The sequence below is a fragment of the Rhincodon typus genome, chromosome 12, assembly GCF_021869965.1.
Source record: "Rhincodon typus isolate 14 chromosome 12, sRhiTyp1.1, whole genome shotgun sequence".
Taxonomy (NCBI): Eukaryota; Metazoa; Chordata; class Chondrichthyes; order Orectolobiformes; family Rhincodontidae; genus Rhincodon; species Rhincodon typus.
The window spans coordinates 46,286,458-46,307,120 of record NC_063343.1 but is presented as its reverse complement, the minus strand read 5'-3'; the positions used below and the strand labels follow the sequence as shown (position 1 = coordinate 46,307,120).

General features: G+C 40.0%; 1 protein-coding gene across 1 annotated transcript in view; it reads right to left on the bottom strand.

Moving 5' to 3' along the window:
• Nucleotides 1–20,663, bottom strand: part of LOC109927336 (follistatin-related protein 5-like) — a 499,489-nt gene that overhangs the window by 316,779 nt on the left and 162,047 nt on the right. The window lies entirely within an intron of this gene.

The window sequence follows — 20,663 nt, the reverse complement described above, 5'->3', positions numbered from 1 at the left end:
AGGCTGCCAACATCATCAATGACCTCTTCCATCTTGGTAATGCTCTCTTCCAATGTCTTCCATCGGGCAGAAGATACAGAAGCTTGAACATTGCACCAACAGGTTCAAGAACAGCTTATTCCCTGCTGTTACTGCACTGCTGAATGGACCTCTCTAACTTCGAATAATGTTGATCTTGTTAATGTTGATCATGCTTTGTGCACCTTCTGTGCAGTCTTAACCTTGTATGCCTCACTCTGCCTAGCACCCTATGATCTGTACGTCCTTGTTTGCCAAGCGGTGCCTGTCCTGCTCACAAAACATAGCTTTTCACTACATTTAGGTACATAGAACATAGAACTTAGAACATTACAGCGCAGTACAGGCCCTTCGGCCCTCGATGTTGCGCCGACCTGTGAAACCAATCTGAAGCCCATCTAACCTAAACTATTCCATTGTCATCCATATGTTTATCCAATGACCATTTAAATGCCCTTAAAGTGGGCGAGTCTACTATTTTTGCAGGCAGGGCATTCCACGCCCTTACTACTCTCTGAGTAAAGAACCTACCTCTGACATCTGTCCTATATCTATCACCCCTCAATTTAAAGCTATGTCCCCTCGTGCTAGCCATCACCATCCGAGGAAAAAGGCTCCCACTGTCCACCCTATCTAATCCTCTGATCATCTTGTATGTCTCTATCAAGTCACCTCTTAACCTTCTTCTCTCTAACGAAAACAGCCTCAAGACCCTCAGCCTTTCCTCATAAGACCTTCCCTCCATACCAGGCAACATCCTGGTAAATCTCCTCTGCACCCTTTCCAATGCTTCCACATCCTTCCTATAATGCGGTGACCAGAACTGTACGCAATACTCCAAGTGCGGCCGCACCAGAGTTTTGTACAGCTGCAACATGACCTCATGGCTCCAAAACTCAATCCCTCTACCAATAAAACCTAACATACTGTACGCCTTCTTAACAACGCTATCAACCCGGGTGGCAACTTTCAGTGATCTATGCACATGGACACCGAGATCTTTCTGCTCATCCACACTACCAAGAATCTTACCATTAGCCCAGTACTCTGTATTCCTGTTACTCCTTCCAAAGTGAATCACCTCACACTTTTCCGCATTAAACTCCATTTGCCACCTCTCAGCCCAGCTCTGTAGCTTATCTATGTCCCTCTGTAACCTGCAACATCCTTCCGCACTATCCACAACTCCACCAACTTTGGTGTCATCCGCAAATTTACTAACCCATCCTTCTACGCCCTCATCCAGGTCATTTATAAAAATGACAAACAGCAGTGGCCCCAGAACAGATCCTTGAGGTACACCACTAGTAACTGAACTCCAGGATGTACATGTGACTATAATAAATGAAATCAAATCAGTTTGACTGCTGCTTTTCCTAATTTATTGCTAAGTAACAATTACTGCTAAGTGCACTTTAAAAGTGTTTCATTTGATATAGTGTTATACGAATGCAGAAAATCCAAAGTCTAAAATGCACCATTAGTGTCCATGTGACACTTCCACTTCCTACACTAGCATTGGTTGTGAGCAAGGTCATTGATTGGGTTATCAAACTAGGAGAAATTGGTATTGTGAAGCTCTATCCACAAGTTAAACAACAAATTAATTCACAAGGTTGTGAGCATTCTAAAATCATTCTAATTAAAACTCACTTTCAGCAGGGAAAATAAATTATCACCTTGACCAACAGGTTAAGGATTAGCACTCCACTCCCTTTAAGTTATCTTTAAAATTATGAAACAACTTAAACCTAACCTAAGGAAAAATACTCCAACTGCTGGAAATCTGAAATAAAAGCAAAAATCTGGAAATCCGAAGCAGTTCAGCAGGAGTCATTAGAGAGAGGCAGAGGGTGGGTAGCTGATGAGGTTATCACTGCCAGCTGGAGGACTAATGACAAATCTGCATCACTTCATTTTTTTGAAGGTTTGCTGTGGTAAGTACCACTCACTTAACTGGACAATGGGGACCCTCTTTGAAAATAGGAACGCTGAAGGATCACTGCAAATCACAGGTCCATAGCCTGACTGAATGACAGTTCCACTGGGAGCGGTTACTCAGCAAAGGCCTAGGGTCCTGGACAAACAGGTGAGTGATAGAGGGTAGGGGTTGTAGAATGAGATTCATGGGGGAAGGGGTAGGCGATTTAGTAACAAGGGAAGGTGGCTGGCTCTCAACAGGGGCACGCAGCACCCACTCCCTCATCCAATTTCCAATTCCTCATTCTTCAACCAGACGTTGGTTGCCTTTGAATAAGAGACTGACTGCAACTCTACATGAGTTTGCTTGTTATGCTCACTGCATGGTAACCCACCCAAACCTGCCTCTGGGTTAATACTAACAGGGATGAAATGAGAGGGCACTAACTACACATGTAAGCAGTTCAATTGGTGGCAAGAAGGGAATACCATCCAAGGCCTTTTCCTCCATGGACCTCGCCAGAGCAGAGGTGGGACAGTGGTGGGGTGGCCAACTGCAGCACTTCAACTTGATTAAATGCCCTCACACACCACCAAGCTCACCGTGGGAAGGGCATTATATTCCAACCAGAGTTAATGTCTCAGATTGATGACTGTTCATGACAAGTAGAAAAAGTTAGTGATGCAATTATAATTTAATGATATGATCTGCTATCCAGGCAATTTTTGTTTTTCTCACTAGGTCACAAAAGAAAGCCTATGAATAGAATTGAAAGCTATAGTCACCAAAGGTAATCAACATTAGGATGTGTCTTGAGGCATTTGATAACAAGTCATGTTGTTAGTCATTGGTGCAACTCTATTTGAAATGTTAATATTGTCTGCTATCTTCAGTAGAACACTGATGTATTGGAAATGGGTTAAAAGACAAAGGACTAAGATTATGCCAGATCTAGTTTTTAAATTTCAAGGGCAGGTTCAAAACTCAATTTGTTTCCATCACAGAATATAAAATTGAAGGGATAGGGGAATGCAAGGGTCATAACACACACATTTAAAATCCTGAGGTACAGTTGACATAAACATAAAAAGGCTTTGAACACATAACAAGAAAATACAGGCTTAAAATTAACAAGCCTGAAATGAGGTTAATTAGAAGAATTTCCACTCTACAGACTAATGAATAAATAGGAGGGCTTCCCATCAAATGCAGTTAATGATGCATACCTCCTAAAATGAGCTAAACTAATATCTGGTTGAGAATGGGCTTACAGATTTTGGAAATCAGTTTTGACTAAAATGATCAAACAGTAAATGAAACATAATGGTCCATGAGTGAGAGGGGGAACAAACTAGATATTTTTTTGTATATGCAAGGCAGCAGGGGACAGTCACATAATGAGATGTCAGAAACATAGAAAATAGGAGCAGCAGTAGGCCATTTATTCTGTTCATGACTGATCATCCAACTCAATTGCCTGTTCCCTCCTTTCCTCCCATCCTTAAATCCTTTAAGACCCAAGCGCTATATCCAACTCCTTTTTGAAATCATACAATGTTTTGGCCTTGACTGCTTTTTGTGGTAGTGAATTCCACAGGCTTATCATTCACTGGATGAAGAAATTTCTCCTCATCTCAGTCTTAAATGGTTTACCCTGTATCCTTAGACTGCGGCCCTGGTTCTGGATTCCCCTGCCATCAGGAACGTCTTTCTACACCTCCCCTGTCTAGTCCTGTTAGATTTTTATATGTTCTGTGAGATTCCCCTCCTCATTCTTCTGAACTCCAATGACTTTAATGCTACCTGATTCAACCTCCCCTCATATGTCAGGAATCAGGCTGGTAAACCTTCATTACACTCCTTCCATAGCAAGAGCATGCTTCCTCAGATATGGAGGCCATAACAGCACACAATATTCCAGGTGTGGTCTCACCAAAGCCCCGTATAATTGCAGCAAGACATCTTGTACTTGTCACTCTCCATCTTAATGAAGAATTCAATCATTCCATTCAATGGTTCCTTTCTCATTACACACCTAGTCTAGCATGACGTGTTCACTAGTTGGTTCCTCAATGGTCTAGAAAACATTCCTTATATACTCCAGAAATTCTTCCTCTATTGCATTGTTACTGATGTAATTTGCGCAAGCTATATGCAGATTAAAGTCACCCATGATTATGCATGGTCCTTCAAGAAATAATAAATATTCTAGAAAGTTGCTTGGCTATCTTTGGAAAACATCGAGTGCTAATTCTGAATTACACTGTGAGAGGTTAAATAAATAGCATATCATTTATAAAAAGGAAACCATGCCATAGCCATTGGCTGAAAGACAGTTTCTTGGACTAGTGTTTGTTTTCACTGGGCTTTCTAAGAAAGTTCAATAGAGCATTACATTTTTTAAATAACAGAATGACCAAAAATTCATCAATAGTCTTTGATGATAAAATTGAAGGACTATCTATTAGAAGTCTCTAGCAAGGTGATAGATTGAGCAGTGCATATTATAATATTAAACAGATCTCTCACTCACTTGCCTTTATGTGTCCAAAAGGAATTCAAGAACAGCTTTCTGTTTATATCAAGCAGTTCAATTCAATGATTGGAACAAAACCATGAGCGTTGACAAGAAACAGTCAATTTGGTAACCATACCAGGAGGAAAACACCAAATAAATGGTATGTTTCATACATGTGCTGATTAAAATAAGTTTACCAAATAGGAATAGATGGTCAATGATCAAACCCTTGTTGAAAGAAAATGGAATTCAAATATTATAAACTGTACCAAAACTGTTTCCCTACCACTGATGTGAGAATCACTAGTCTGTAATTTCCGAGTTCATCTTTTCTTGGAAATTGGTATCACATTAGCCATCCTCCAGTCCTCTGGCCCTTCCTCCGTGGCCACAGAGTAAATAAAAGTTTGTGTCAGAGCCCCTGCAATTGCCTGCCTCGCCTCCTACATAGCCTGGGATACAATTCATCTGGGCCGGATGATTTGTCTGTTTTTAAGCCACACAGAGCCTCCAATACCATCCCAGTTCCTGTGTCAAACCATGCAAATTCCTCATGTGCCTTTTCCTGAATTCTGTGTTCTTCCTTTCCAGCATGAAGACTGAAGAGAAGTATTCATTTAACACCCTTCCAATATCTTGTGGCTTCACACAGTTTGGTACCTTGATTTCTAATAGGACATCCTCTTTTCCTGGTTAACCTCTCCCCTTTAATGTATTTATAAAATATTTTAGGATTTTCCCTAATCCTGTTTGCAAATCCTTTTTCATGGCCCCTTTTGCTCTTCTAATTGCTTTCTTAAGTTCCCTCTTGCACTTCCCATATTCCTCGAGATCTGCAGCTGAATTGCTCCTCATCACAATTGTAAATGGTCATTCCTTCAATCTGAGGCTGTGCCTTTGGGTCCTAGTCTCTCCTACTGATGGAAACATCTTCTCCACATCCACTCTCTTCAGACATCTCAGTACTAAGGTGCATTTAGATCATTCCTCAGCCTTCTAAACTCTATTGAGTACAGACCCAGAGACCTCAACTGCTCCTTATTTGACAAGCCCTTCATTCCTGGGGTCGTTCTTGCAAACTTCTTTTGGAATCCTCCAATGCCAGCACATTCTTCCTTAGATATGGAGCCCAATACTGCTCACAGTTTTCCAAATGTGGTCTGACCGAAGCCTTATACAACCTCAGCAGTACATCTTTGCTCTTGTATTCTAGCCCTCTTGAAATAAATGCTAACATTGCATTTGCCTTCCTAACTGCCAAATGAACCTGCATGTCAACCTCAAAAGAAACCTGAACTAGGACTCCTAAGTCCCGTTGTGCATCAGATTTTTGAAGCCTTTCCCCTATTCAGAAAATAGTCAACATTTCTATTCTTCCAACCAAAATTATAACTTCCCACTTTCACATGTGTTTTCAATCAGCCACTTCTTTGCCCACTGTCCTAGCCTTCCATGTCCTTCTGCAGCCTCCCCACCTCCTCAACACTACCTATTCCTCCACCTATCTTTGTGCCATCTACAAACTTAGCAACAATGCCCCCAGTTCCTTCATCCAGATCATAAATGTATAAAGTGAATAGTTGTGGTCTTGACACAGACCCCTGCAGAACTCCAATAGTCACTGGCTACCACCCTTAAAAAGACCCCTTTATCTCTACTTTCTGCTTTCTGCCAGTCAGCCAATCCTCTAACAATGTCAGAACCTGGCCCCTAACACCATGGGCTCTTATCTTATTTAGCAGCCTCCTGTGCGGCACCTTATCAAAGGCCTTCTGGAAATCCAAATAGATCATATTCACTGGCTTTCCTTTGTCTAACTTGCTTGTTATCTCCTGTAAGAATTTGATCAGATTTGTCAGGCATGACCTCCCCCTGGTGAAGCCATATTTTTCCGTGCACTTCCAAGTACTCTGTAATCTCATCCTTAAAAAATGGACTCTAAAATCTAATCAATGACCAAGGCCAGGCTAATCGGCCTATAATTTTCTGTCTTTTGCCTCCCTCCCTTTTTAACAGGGTTTATTGATGTATTCAAGTAAAATACACAAACTGTTGAATGTGCATTTAAAGCATGATTGCACCTCACTATGTAGTAGTTTTGCTGCAACCGTCCTCTATTTGTAGGTATCTAAGGAACTGCTTGGTTGAGTGTAGTACAGGAAAACCACTTACTGATCTAACTAGAAGAGGCTCTTGGAACAAGAAGTAGATTATTGTATGGTAGCAACTAGTTGCAGGCTCCATTGATACGATAGACATGATTACAGAGACTATGAGGAGGATCTGGATGTTAGGTCTTACTTCTTCAAGATCCTAAGCTGTTCTGCCCACAAGTCCATACGACATTTTCATTTTGGGTGTGTATTAACCCTTTCAATCTCTTATCCAACACAAACAATAAAAACAAAAAGTAAACAAGTAAACAAGTAATCCTAGTACGTCAAGCCCACAACCCCCTTCGTCCATATAGAAGATTCAGAAATGAAGCATTGACCATAATGGACCTTGCCATTACTGTAATTTCGTTGACAACCTTTGTCTCATTTAGCCAGACCTAGGTCCAGATCTTTAGTCTCTTCAGTGTCAGAGGCTGGATGCACAACCAAAGATTTAAGTCAGAACTCTGTGAAATCTCAATGTACTGACCTCCACGGGGAATTGCTGAGAAAATCTAAATTCCAATGGCCAATTACAGTGCTTCCAGAACTTTTCAAAAAATTTTCACCCCTGAGCTAGAGTTGGAGACTTGGGACATTCTGATTTGCTTACCCAGATTGTTATCCAGGAAATGTTAGACCAAAAACTTGAGTCTAACCTGGGTAATTCTTCAACCAGTCAAGTTCAACTGATGCTCTCGAATCCCCTCTGAGCCCCTGACTATCCACCTGATTCCCAACTCATCCCAACCTAACCTGTCTGCCCATCCCAACCTGACCTAACTCCACCCTTGACTAGCTAGTATCACCTGAATGCCCCCCCAACCCAACTTGACTCGTATTTGACCTGACAACTTCTTCCAATCTGAACAAGCCACCTTGATTCATCTACCCACTCACTACAACCCACCTCACCCTTTCTGATGAAGAGATCTTATGTACTCGAAACATGGGCTCTGCTTCTGTCTCCACACATACTCTCTGACCTGCTGAGTTTCTATTGTATTATCTGTGTTTGCTTCAACCCACCTCACCCATCTATCACCCTCCTACTTGCCAATGAATATGCAATCCCAACCCACTCACCACACAAACTCTTACCACCTAATACAGATGTTTCCCTATCCACCAGCCACGTACCACGTAACAAACTGACCCACTTCTCTCCATTCACACCTCCCACCTCAGCTACTGTCAGCCAAATGAGGTCATCATGTATCTCACTTCCAATAAACATTTAGCCACTTATTAACCCGACTATGCTGCCCACCCACTCATTCATTCATCCATTTAGCCATGCATGAACATTCACAATGGGCATTTAAACTTACCACATTGCAGACAGTGCCACAAAACAGAAGTATGGCCTGTCTTCCCCCTGTTGCTACTTCAAAATGATGGAGCTCTTTATTGAACTAGCCTGGGCATTTCTGAAGAAGACGGGAGTGAAAGACCCAGGCAGACATGTGGAGAAATGTTGTGGGTCAGAACATTGGAGCACAATGGAATGGTAATCAAAGGTGATTGCTACTTCGCAGAAAATGTGGGATCTGGGTCCAAGTATTTTCAATGTGCCTGAATGGTAACCTAACCCACTGCCCGCAACATTAATATTTGACATTGTTAGAACATTGTTGTCATCAGTGGAACCAGCTTGAATCAGTTCTTCTATGTATTTGATATCTCTGCTGGTCAAGGCAGAGTGTAGCTGATGTACATAGCACATAACAAACGATCCATGGTTCGAGATAACAAGGTGTAGAGCTGGATGAACACAGCAGGCCAAGCAGCATAAGAGGAGGATGAAGGCTGATGTTTCAGGCCTAGTCTCTTTCTCAGAAGAAGAGTAGGCCCGAAACATCAGCCTTCCTGCTCCTCTGATGCTGCTTGGCCTGCTGTGTTCATCCACCTCTACACCTTGTTATCTCAGATTCTCCAGCATCTGCAGTTCCTACTATCTCTGATCCATGGTTCGACCTGAGTTCTCTGATCTCAGCCAATGTGACATGAAATGTTCATACAATTGGCCCTAGTGCTTCAGGTTAGGGAGAAGAAAATTAGACGCTCCAACTCTGATTGCAATCTTGTTATCCTAACTGAATGTTGAGATAGCTATGATGGTTCACTTGACTTAACAACCAAGCAATGCTCACTGTCTAGGCTTTAGCAGGCATTCACCTACCAGCCATTGGGTATAACAAAAATCAGCACACAAGTAGATTTTGTAGCATAACCTGAGGGCAAAAATATCCATGATCATGGGAATCCCGTATTAAGATCAGAGAGTTCCAAGTAAGCGTGTAAGATTAAAATTGACCCACAAATTTTATGCCACTAACAATGACTTCAAGGTCAGTGTAGAAGCAGGCAGAGTAAAAAGTATAAGTCCTGGGAGAAATAACAGTAAAATTTCATTCCTTTTAATAATTGATATCTGTGTCTGAATTGAGATATTTATATTCCCAGGAACATGTTTTTTTTTCCCCTTGCATTCTCATTCTCAAGGTTATTAACAATATTTGCATCTGCCAAATCTTCAGGCCAGGACTGGCAGCCAGAACTAGTCTAAAAACCGAGAGAAATCCCTAGGGTGCAAAGACCTTACTGGCAGAACAGAGACCCGAGTACAGGATCATTAGGCCTCAGCACATTCTCTGTAATGAACATGAATTCAAATGTAACTGACTAATTAAACAAGCCCAGCATCAACATTTTCCTTCGTATGATTAAAACTGAATGAATTCTTGGATCCACAGATATGGAAAATGCATTAAAGTGTAACCAACCTGAGACTATGCATTAACTGTCTTTGCTATTTATGAGTTTCAAAAGCACTTCGTAAAAAGGATTTGGTTTCATTTTGCAGACAAAAATGGTTATCTTAGTTACAATAATTAAAATTTAAAATTGTACAGCTTCAACCAGATTTTAAAATCTACACTGTCAAACCCAAACTGTTTCAGTTAAGAGTTTGGGAAAGAGCATCTTTGGGGTCTGCAGATTTGCTGGGGGACTTTGGTGTATGATTGGAAGTTGAAATATGGCTGGGAGGTCAGGCCTATAGCTGAGAAAGAGGAAATTTGTGGGAGTTCCTGGAGGTCAGAGTTGGAAAGGGCAGTGACTCTAGAATGGGATGGGTACAGATTTAGGTCAGTAATAACCTCTCTGTTTCATTCTATGCTGCTTACTGTCAGCTTTCCCAGAGGCAATAACTACTAGTTCTGTCTGCCTCAACCACAAGCTAAAGATGCAAGAGGGAGCAATAAGCATCAAATCTCTTATTTGTATTTGTGAATGGATGAGGATCCTTTTCTGACATGGCTAAAAACGTTATTGTGTTTGCTGTTAATCAAAATAATTTCAGCCCCAGCTTGCATTGAATTCTGGAGAGCTGCAAAGCCAAATTTCTAGCTGTTGGTTTTGAAAGGAAAACATCAGCAATAGCTCAATCTACAGAAGTTTTCAGGGGAACCATAGACAACATCAAAACAAAGTGTAAGAAATCTTTATCGCAAGTTATACTCACAAGGAAGAAAATAAGATGCATAAAATGTTTCTTTCTGTATAAGCTGTCATATCATATGTTGAGCTAAATTGCTAAAAGTTAGGAAATAACAATAGTCTTGCTTGATTTCTTAGTGATTTGTATTCGAAGCAAGATGAATAAAATAATCATTAACTAAGACTGTCTGTACAATGTGGTAGATCATTAGATACTCATCCCAGATCCTCAAAGAGCATGACACTAATTAAAAAGCAGAATATAGCAGATGCTATAAATCTGAAACAAAAATAATGCTGGAAATACACATCCTGTCAGCCAGCACTGATGGAGACAGAAATAGGGGTAAATATTCATGTCAAAACCTTCCGGAGTATTTCCAGCATTTTCTACTTTTACTTTAATAAATATGAATGTGTTCTATCATGCACAAAGGATGTTTGCTCCAACAACAGACAACTAGGGTGCAGATGGCTGTACCACTGTTGGGGATAAGATACAATGTGGATGCAAAATGCCCAGGGAGAAGACCTGCACTCACTGTCAGATCTGCACCAAGAATTAGACAAACATTTGATTGCTATGCCATAAGGATTGGCAATTTGTACCTATTGTCATTCCTAAGGGAAGATGGAAATTATTAGTTGAAACCGAAGATATTTTTTAATTGAAGCTCAGGTTTGAGATTTTGTCTGAGACCAAGGCACATTTCATTATGTAAGTAAATAACTTCACCTTCACGTTTGCTTTGGAGGACATCCAACTGTCTTCTGCATTTCTATCCTGCACTATTTTTCTCCAGCTTTTTTGCAGTTCGGGAATACATAATTGCAAACAGCATACCTGCACCAGCCCCACACACTCCAACACTCTCAGCACAGTTGGGATCTGCATTTCAAATTGGATTCCCTTCCACACTTCATTTTTGTCTGGTGATGCAGAGCATTGAAAGCACACAAGGTAAAAATGTTCCCAACATCTTAAAGATGAGGGCATTGACGAGATAGTTGAGAGCTACAATAAGAACAACAACTGTCTGTATGTTCTATTCATGGGAGTTGGCATTTGCAAAGTACCATTGTCATCACATCATCATGGCTCATCTCAGACTAACTTATAATACATTTCACCTCTTCAACCTGCACTTTCGTGCTCATCAACAACTTACATTGCAATACTACTGACAAGCTGCTTTGAGCACAGGGTCAGGACACATTTTAGGGCTCTTAGATGCTTTCTTAGCAGTCAACCGCTGAGGGCTTGTTTGGATGCTCATGGCATTGTTGCTTGCCTTGCGTTTTAGTGCAGACCGAAACTTAAGTTTACCAACACTGAACAGTCAAGGGAGTGGACATGTTGCTGTACAGCACTGCTTCTGAAGCTAGACAAATAGGGTTCATTGATAGAAGCTCTGCTTGGAAATGGAAATGAGAAGAGTTAGAGGGGAAATCAGAGATAGTATAGTATGGAATGGGACTATGTGGAGGTGAAGATGAGCTGGACTGCTGTGTTCAAAAACTGGCCTTCCAACCAGCCCACCTCCACACCTACACTCCTCATGTACTCCATGGTGGTTCACAAAATGCGCAAAAATCCTCCTAAATGTATGCACATTTTGTGAGCTGTGGAAATAAGTAGGTCTGATTTTACCAAACCCAGAGGAAAATTTGGTCCATCATCCAAAACTTTTTATGTTGACTGTAGGCCGGAATCGAGGTTGCATTGCCATTAAGTCATGTCACTCAGTTTTACTGGAATAAACTGAGCATTTGGTCCAGATAAACCATTACAGATTGTGGTAATTAATCCGTTCATTTGAAAAAGGAAATCAGACATATCACTCACATTAAAATCAGCAGAATGCTATGACCACGCATTTTAATCATCAAATTATTGCACAGAGACTCTTGTATATGGGGAGGAACAACACTCTGAGGTAGCAGCATTGCAGAGTACAGTAAATATTTGAAAGAATGAGTTGGAGTGGATGGATTACATTTATGTTTTTTGTCATCCCACTCCAAAATTTGGCAGATGCTAAATGTGATCTCTACACCACTCACTTTTCCATCTTCACTATCATCATGAGCGCTGAATAAAGATGATCTAATTAGTTAGTTTCCTAATATTCATTACGACACATTCCAGGATAAAGCATTTCATTTTATTCTCAAGTATTTGTTGGAAAATAATTCAATTACCATCCTTTGTCATTTTTTCTAATTCACTCAGGGCCTGTGCTGCCTGCAGCTAACACGATGATCTGTCCAATCCTCAAAAGAGTGTTAACAAAAGTGAAACTTTATCAAGAGACAATTACCATTTGCAATAACATTCATATGTTGTATGTTTAAGTGTCTACATTTAAAGCCACAGCAAGTGGAATGATTTTAGATAACTTAGCTGGTATGAATTAAACAGAAATCAATCTTTTATCTGCTTCTCCTTGTACAGTTTTATTTAAACCATCTTCAGGGTGACTTTCTTCATCACCATTTTTACTGCAACAGCTTATTTCCATCTTCACATTAAAATCCCCATCAATTCTTACAGCTGCTGAATTTCAACTACATTTTATGTTATAGACTCTTCCCATTGTGTAGCTTGCAGCATCACTGTTGATCTTAATTCTTCAATAATTCAGGCTGTTAAACTTTGATCTGATTTTACTATTTCTTCTCATTCCATTTTCATGTTGGTAGAACAGATAGAAATAGTTAAACCGTAGGCTCATTAGTTGGATAGCATTTTTGGATAATGGGGATTGAATATTTCCCATATCTCTGTAACAGGGTTTTATGTGGTTTATAGGGTACTGGCTGCATGAAAAGTCATTTGGGAAACATTTGATCATTTGTCTAATGATATAAGTGAAATGAATAAATGTTTGTTAATTTTTTGCACAAAACACATCATCTTGTGTATATGGCATCTTGGAATGAATGTAGTTCCCACAGTTTTTCTCACTTCATAAAAACATGTCTTTTGGCACCTACTTCGACTCATAGTGAAGTGGCATTTTCAAATATACAACATCAAAATTTGTGGATGACACCAAATTAGAGGATATAGTTAACACTGAGCAACACTGTGATAAAACAGAAAGAGATTTCACTAAATTTTCATACTTTTCAATGTAGGCAAATGTGAGATAATATACTTTGGTAAGTCAAATAAAGAAGCAACCTATCCTTGAAAAATAAAGGTCGATGGAGTAGAGAGAAAATGGATCTATAGGTACATTCACAAATCATCAAAAGTAGCAATGCAAATAATCAATGAGAGCAAAGCATTGGTGTTCAATTCTACAGGAATATAAGTGAAAAAGAGACAATATATTAATTGTTTATAGCACCTTGGTTAGTTCATGCTTAGAGTATAGTACTCAATTTTAGTTTCCGTGTTACAAGAAAGGTATAGGACGTTCTATTTGATTTGTATTCACACACACACACTTTTTACTTTGGGAATAGATGGGAAATATTAGTAGGATTAGTAGGATTATTATCATGCTGTTGAACCACATCATCAATGCTTCTTGTAGTATCAAGAAGTCCTAGAGTGTGCCTTGAACACAGGGCTACTGCTTCAAAGACAGGGCACTTCTAATCCGCAGAACTCCATTAGGCATACTGACAAAAGCACAATGATAATTTTCAAAAATAATACCAGAACTGAGTGGTTAAAGTTATCAGGAATGTTCAATATGTTTAGGCAATTTCTTCTGGTTGAGATGATGAGAATAGATACATTTAAAGAGAAATCAGATAAGTACATGAGAAAAGTTAAATACATGAAGTAGAAAGGAATATGAAGATATGTCAATAGGATGGGATCAAAATGGTGGGATGGCCTATTTTTTGAGCTGTAAATAATATGTAATTAGGTTGCCAGTTATTCTTCAGGCACTAAGTGTTACTAACATACTTTTGTCAATTTAACAAATCCCTCTGGCTGGTGTTTTATTTTGGTTTCAAAGATTTAAGCGAGGGTTTACCTTGTTAGAGAAATCATTTAGAGGTTATAAAATCAACAGAACTACATGACTATTGGCTGTAAATGGTACAATTTTCTGTCAGCTGGTAACATTTTTAAGCATAACTGTAACACATACCTTGAAGCTTCAATTTCACAGGTCTCAAAATCTCACAAAATCGCAGCCTTTAACCTTCACAATATTTTGCACATGATTCAAATGATGGTATAGGAATAATATTTTACCACAAATTGCAAAGCAGAGGCCATTTTAGAGGGTTTGATGTCAACAATAAGCTACAACAGTGATAAATTGTGGAAATGTGACTTGAATCCTTACCAACAAACATTCAAGCATAGCTTAATCCATTTCTTTTCTCTGTTTTGGAAATTTTTTTTATGACCATCCAGCTAGAAGTTTATAAAATCATGACAGGCATGGATTGGGTGAATATTCAAAGTCTTTTCCCTAGGTTAGTAGAGTCTAAAACGAGAGGGCATAGGTTTAAGGTGAGAGGAGAAAGATTTAAAAGAGACCTAAGGGGAAACTTGTTCATGCAGCGGGTTTTGTGTGTATGGAATGAACTACCAGAGGAAATGGTGGAGGCTGGTACATTTACATCATTTAAAAGGAAGGGTTTAGAGGGATATGGGCTAAATGCTGGAAAATGGGACTAGATTAATGGAGAATATCTAGTCGACAGGGAGAAGTTAGGTCAAAGGGTCTGTTTCTGTGCTGTACACCTCTATGACTCTATATTCATTCTGAGACAGGCAAACATGTAAACTTCATACAGCCTGCTCACTTTAAAGGTTACATTGGCACAATCTGAATTGACCCCACTGATGAGTGATCACAGGCCTGAGACCTTGTCCTGGGAAAGATACAGAAATGGAACAATAAGACAGAGGGCAGGCTCCAACATTTTTTTTTAATAACACTACAGAAGGTGGTGATGCAGTAAGTCAACAGAACAAAAAGATTCTTTATGCTCAGGGCCTGGCAAATGGGACTAGATTAATTTAGGATATCTGGTCGGCATAGATGAGGTATACCAAAAGGTTTGTTTCCATGCCGTACATTTCCATGACTCTAAGTGACATGACAGGTGAGAATGCAACATATTCTCACTCTTGTCATCCAGGTTTTCCTTCAAGTTTCCTTAAATCACATACAGTTTAGCCATCAGCAAGCAAACATATTTCAACACTACTTCTACAACACACCTCACGTTAATCTGAAGGGAGCTCTCTCAAATGTATTCGTCTGTCATTTGATTTGTTTCTAGCTATGGCAATTGTGAGAGAGATTTCCAATTAGCACTGAATTAGGAAATGTTTTGACCTCTGCACTTAAACACAGTAGGAAATATATTGAAACTCTCCTAAATTCATCCTGATACATGGCGATAAAATGCTTTCCCAAAATAAAAAAGCATAAACAATCAGTGAGCGCAGCATTCTTTTATTACTTTTCAATTTGTTCTTAAGATGCAGTCAATTCTGACAAAGACATTTATTATCCGTTGCCAGGCAATCGGATGGATCAGCATGCCCTCTCATGAAGAGGCAATTGGACTAATTGAGGCTATGGTCACATGTAAAGTAGACCATACATCTCTCCTTTTCTGAAAGAGATTTGTGAACCAGCTGGATTGTTATAAAATATTCAACAGCTTTCTGCTGTTAGCCCACTAGATTTATTGAATTCAACTTGTCTTGCTTGCTTTTGGAATCATGGCCATTGATTTGTCTGCCCACTACTAACATCACGAGATGGGGAATTGAATTGTTTGCATTTCTTTCTAAGAAGCTACAAATACATTTAGAGCTCCAAAATGGCGCTGCAGATGTGTGCACAGTTGTGGTGCCTATCGTGCCTATCATGGTTTTTCCATAGCCAGTTGCCCCTGACATCAGTTGACCTTCCCACATGGAATATGACGTGGAGATGCCAGTGTCAGACTGGATTGGACAAAGGCAGTAATAGTCACAACACATCAGGTTATAGTCCAACAGGTTTATTTGAAATCACAAGATTTCTAAGCGCTGCTCCTTCAGCAAGTGAAGAGTCTTCACCTGATGAAGGAGCAGCACTCTGAAAGCTTGTGATTTCAAATAAACCTGTTGGACTATAACCTGGTGTCATATGACTCCTGACTTTGTCCACATGGAATATGGCATGATTTGGATAAAATACAAAGGCCATGCAGAGCAGGATTAGTTGCTAAAGAAAAATTGGAAGATGAGGAATTGCAAAGATTTCAGCTTTTAGCAGGAGGTCTTGTCATCCCAAGTTAGTCACTGAGTAAATATCTGAGCTGTAAAAGCAAAAATCTGAAACAAACACAGAAAACACTGGAGAAACTCAGAGAGGGTCTGGTGGCATTTGTGGAGAGACATTTTTTGATTCTATTATTTTATCCAAGAGTGTACAAAAATATAGTCACATACCTTTCTGCCTTGAAATGACATTGTTGGTATTTCATTATCCTTGGGTCAAAATCCAGGAACTCCCTTTCATAGAGCATTGTGGTCAAGAGGGCAGCTCACCACCACCATTTCAAAGGAAATTACAGATGGACAACAAATGCCAACCGAACCAGTGATGCTGACATCTCCATAAGCAAATGTTTAAAAAAAAAATGCCCTTAGCTCACCACGCTGAGAGCACCAAAAATGAAGAATTATATTTCAAATGTCATTTTATTAATTCATTCCTAACAATGAAAATCAAGGCAAAAAAAAAAAAAATTCACTGTCACCAAAACAACTGAGGAAGGGTCACCAGACCCGAAACGTTAACTCTGATTTCTCTCCACAGATGCTGCCAGACCTGCTGAGCTTTTCCAGCAATTTCTATTCTTGTCTCTGATTTACAGTGTTTGCAGTTCTTTTGGTTTTAAATAAATTCCATACAGTTGTGAAACCTCTTAGACCTTCAACAGAAGAGATAATCAGAGTTTAAAGAATCAAACTATATGTTATCACTACTGCAGGGGAACTGACAAAGCAGCAATCATCAAGTGACTCACTCCTTCTTCGGTTACGTTTCTCAACTGATGAACAATGGGAGTCCTACAGTAATTAAGAAGTGTGTGTGCAGCGATGAAGTGTTTTTAATTACTGTTAAAATACTTATTAAAATTTTGAAAGTGTGCAGCTGATTTACATTTCTTTTCAAGTATAAATTAGCTTGTTAACATTGCATTGCACATTTAGAAAACACCATCTAATCATCAATCATTTACCTATAACCCAGGCTTTCAATTTGATTTTAAAAAGAGAGAGAACAGAATTTTGCGACAGGCTTCAAGACCTGATGTCAGGACCAAATGGAGGTATGAAACCCACACTTCCCAGGAGCCAAACTGAGGGAAATATTTTCCAGAGACGGTCTCCAAATTGGCTGCCTCCATGCTTCACTGCTCCATTTTGGATGCTGGGTGAGCTAGCAATGTTCTTAACCCAATTACAGGGCCATCACCGAGAGTTTCCTCACCAAGAAAGGTGGGCACTGCTGTAGCAAAATAAAAAGTTATTTAAAAATTGAGCAGTAAAAAGGCATAATCATTTGAAGAGGAGGAAAGTGATAGGGCCCTCAGATTGAATGGTCATCCGTCTGCTAGGGTCATTGGCTCCATGAGGCTGTGCATCCTCTCTGGGGAAAGAGTCTTTCCCCCTGATGGCATCCAGCTCGTAGTGGAGAATCCAGCTCCCTTAAAGTGGTAGCTTTCCCACGTGGGAATGGGCCCTTTTAATTGCTAATAAACGCTGCATAATTATTTAATTAGTCTGTTCTGAGGAAGGGTCACCAGACCCGAAATGTTAACTCTGTTTTTTTCCTTCACAGATGCTGCCAGACCTGCTGAGCTTTTCCAGCAATTTTGTTTTTGTTCCTGATTTACAGCATCCACAGTTCTTTCAGTTTTTATAATTATTTAATTGTCTGCCTATCGCCTACTCAATCTGCATTCCCGCCCTGCTGTGGAAAACATTCTTGGGCAGCAACAATTGATCAGAGAGCTAACCCATGTGAGTTCCTTAAATTTTCCTGCCATTCCTCCCCACTCCCCCAAAACCCTGTGCCACTTCCAATTCTACCGTCCTGAAAATTCTGACCCACTTCCCACTGTTTCACTCACACTTGACATTTTCCAGACAGTATGATTTTCCAGTTTTTATAGAAAATAATCAACTCAGTAACCTTTCAATGCGCATTAATTCTATAAGCGTCTGTGGTTCATCCTTAAAGATTTATAAATCCTCTCCAAGCTATTAACAGATTTATTTTGAATGTTGGACATTATTTCTCAAGATCTATGCTCCCCTGGGGAGGTGATGGCTGAGCGCTATTACCCATAGGCTTTAATATTGAGACCTGGGGACTAGGGTTCAAATCCCACCATGGCAAATGTGAAATTTAAATTCAATACAAGTCCAGAATTAAAAGTCTGAAGATGACCATGAATCATTATTGATTGTCAGATAAACCAATTTGGTTTGTTAATGTCCACTAGGGAGGGAAACTGCTGTCCTTACATGGTCTTGACCTACATGTGACTCCAGACCCACAACAATGTGGTTGACTCTTAACTGTCCTCTGAGGCCATTAGGGATGGGAAATAAATTCTGGTCTAGCCAGCAACACCCATATCCCCTGAATGAATTTTAAAAATTGTGATGCATCTTAATAACAGTTAAACATAAAGGTCATTTATTTTGCCAACTTTGGACCTCGTATCACCATTAAAGTTAGTTGTCATCTTTTCAGAATGGAACACTGTTCCATTTCTGACAGCAATGTTAGCATCACTCAGATCAAGTTTAGCACAAGTCAGGAGAGCTAAGCTCTCTTGATTCTGTCACGAAAACAAGGAAAAGAGTTAATAGCGTAAACACAGGCAGCCAGCTCAAAAATGCCAGTACCTCGCAATACAATCTAAATGATTAGACTACAAAGGCGATTACAATTCAGATTGTCAGGTACTTTAAACTCACAGTGACAGTCAATGAGCAGCAGCACTATTGTCTCATTCATAATTCAGTAGGATGGGGGTTACACTGAGTGCATGACCGGACAATGCCCAATTCTCTGGTTGGAATTAAGATGATGCACAGATCTGAAATCATGAACTTTAAATTAAAGTGGTGAAACACCAGGCAGACATGCAATTCACTGAGTGCTGCGCCATTAGCTCCATTACTGCTCAGCAGCAGCTGGGTTCCAATTCATGCAGAAGAAAATGGCCTATAATCGCTCTAGTGAGCTGAAAGGCTGTCAAAAGTACTTCACAAACAGCTGACTTAGCTTTGTAAATAATAAAGGATTGTACGTGCCTATGCATGAGTGCGCATTTATAACCTTTTATAAGCTAATCATTCAAAGATTTAATGTTCCTCTCTTTAAAAGACAAGTTTAGCTTCTTTGTCGGCACTTTTTTTTTAACTTGCTAAACATGCGTGTGCAGAATTTCCATGCAGCATTCCCAGCTCGGCTCTGTAATTTCATGAATCCCATAGAAACTCCTGGGGTATCTGGCCATTTTCTGCTGAAGGTGAAGTCGAGGTAGCCCTGGGGGGAATAAGCCTCCCGATTCCAACCCTCATCACTCCCCACTTTATCCTACATCTCTATATTTCTCACTTGTCCTGTTCTCAAGACAGTGGCCTCAAAGTATGGCTCTGTCACCACCTTTTCTATGCGAAATTATGGGTACCATTTTGTGTTCATATATAAATTTCTGGTGCATGCTGAGCTGAATACTATTTTGTTGAGAACATTGGCAAGAGCTTTTGAAGCATGACCTGGATGTTGACACAGTAGCAGACAGTGAAATCAGTCAGTACCACTGTTTTGACTGGAGTAGTGTCTTTTTGAGCATCAGTTCTGCAGTTTTATATTTCCTAATCAACTTGTTCAGAGATGTTACTACACACCTCTGGAGCAGGTGGGACCTGAACCCACTCAACCACTGCAACACAAGAACCCTCATTTCTGTAATTCTATAATTTTCTTATATCCAGAAGTGCTCTTAAATTGAATGTTTTGTTTTCCATCAAAAAAGTCACCCGTGGTTAACTTCTCCAATTAATGACCTCTGAACCTCACACAGCTGAACATGACTTCAGCAGTTGGAAGGTACAATCTCCCAACCCAATCACCACCATGAGAGCTATTAAATGGGATCGCCAACTACTTTCAGGCTTGTTCCTGATAGATTTCTGCTGGCTGATTATTTTTTACGTTTGGTTAAAGTTGGTGAAGTTTACAGGGTGTGGTGCTGCATTCAGTGGAGGCCTTGGGTCTCAGTTCAAGGGTTATAATCAGAAAACCATGGCCTGTAGCAATATGGAGGCAAAGAACTGGGCAAGCCACTCATAGAGGAAGAAGATGGCACTGCAGTCGCTGTGACCATGAACCGCTTAGCGTCAGGATCTTTCAAGGCTGAAGCAGACGGCAGCTCTAGCATGTTGTAGTAAGGAAAAGGGGAAATGTTGCATTGCTTTTCTTCAGAGAGAAAACGATGGTGTGTGGAAAGCAAGAAGTGAATGCTACACGATGCAGTTTGG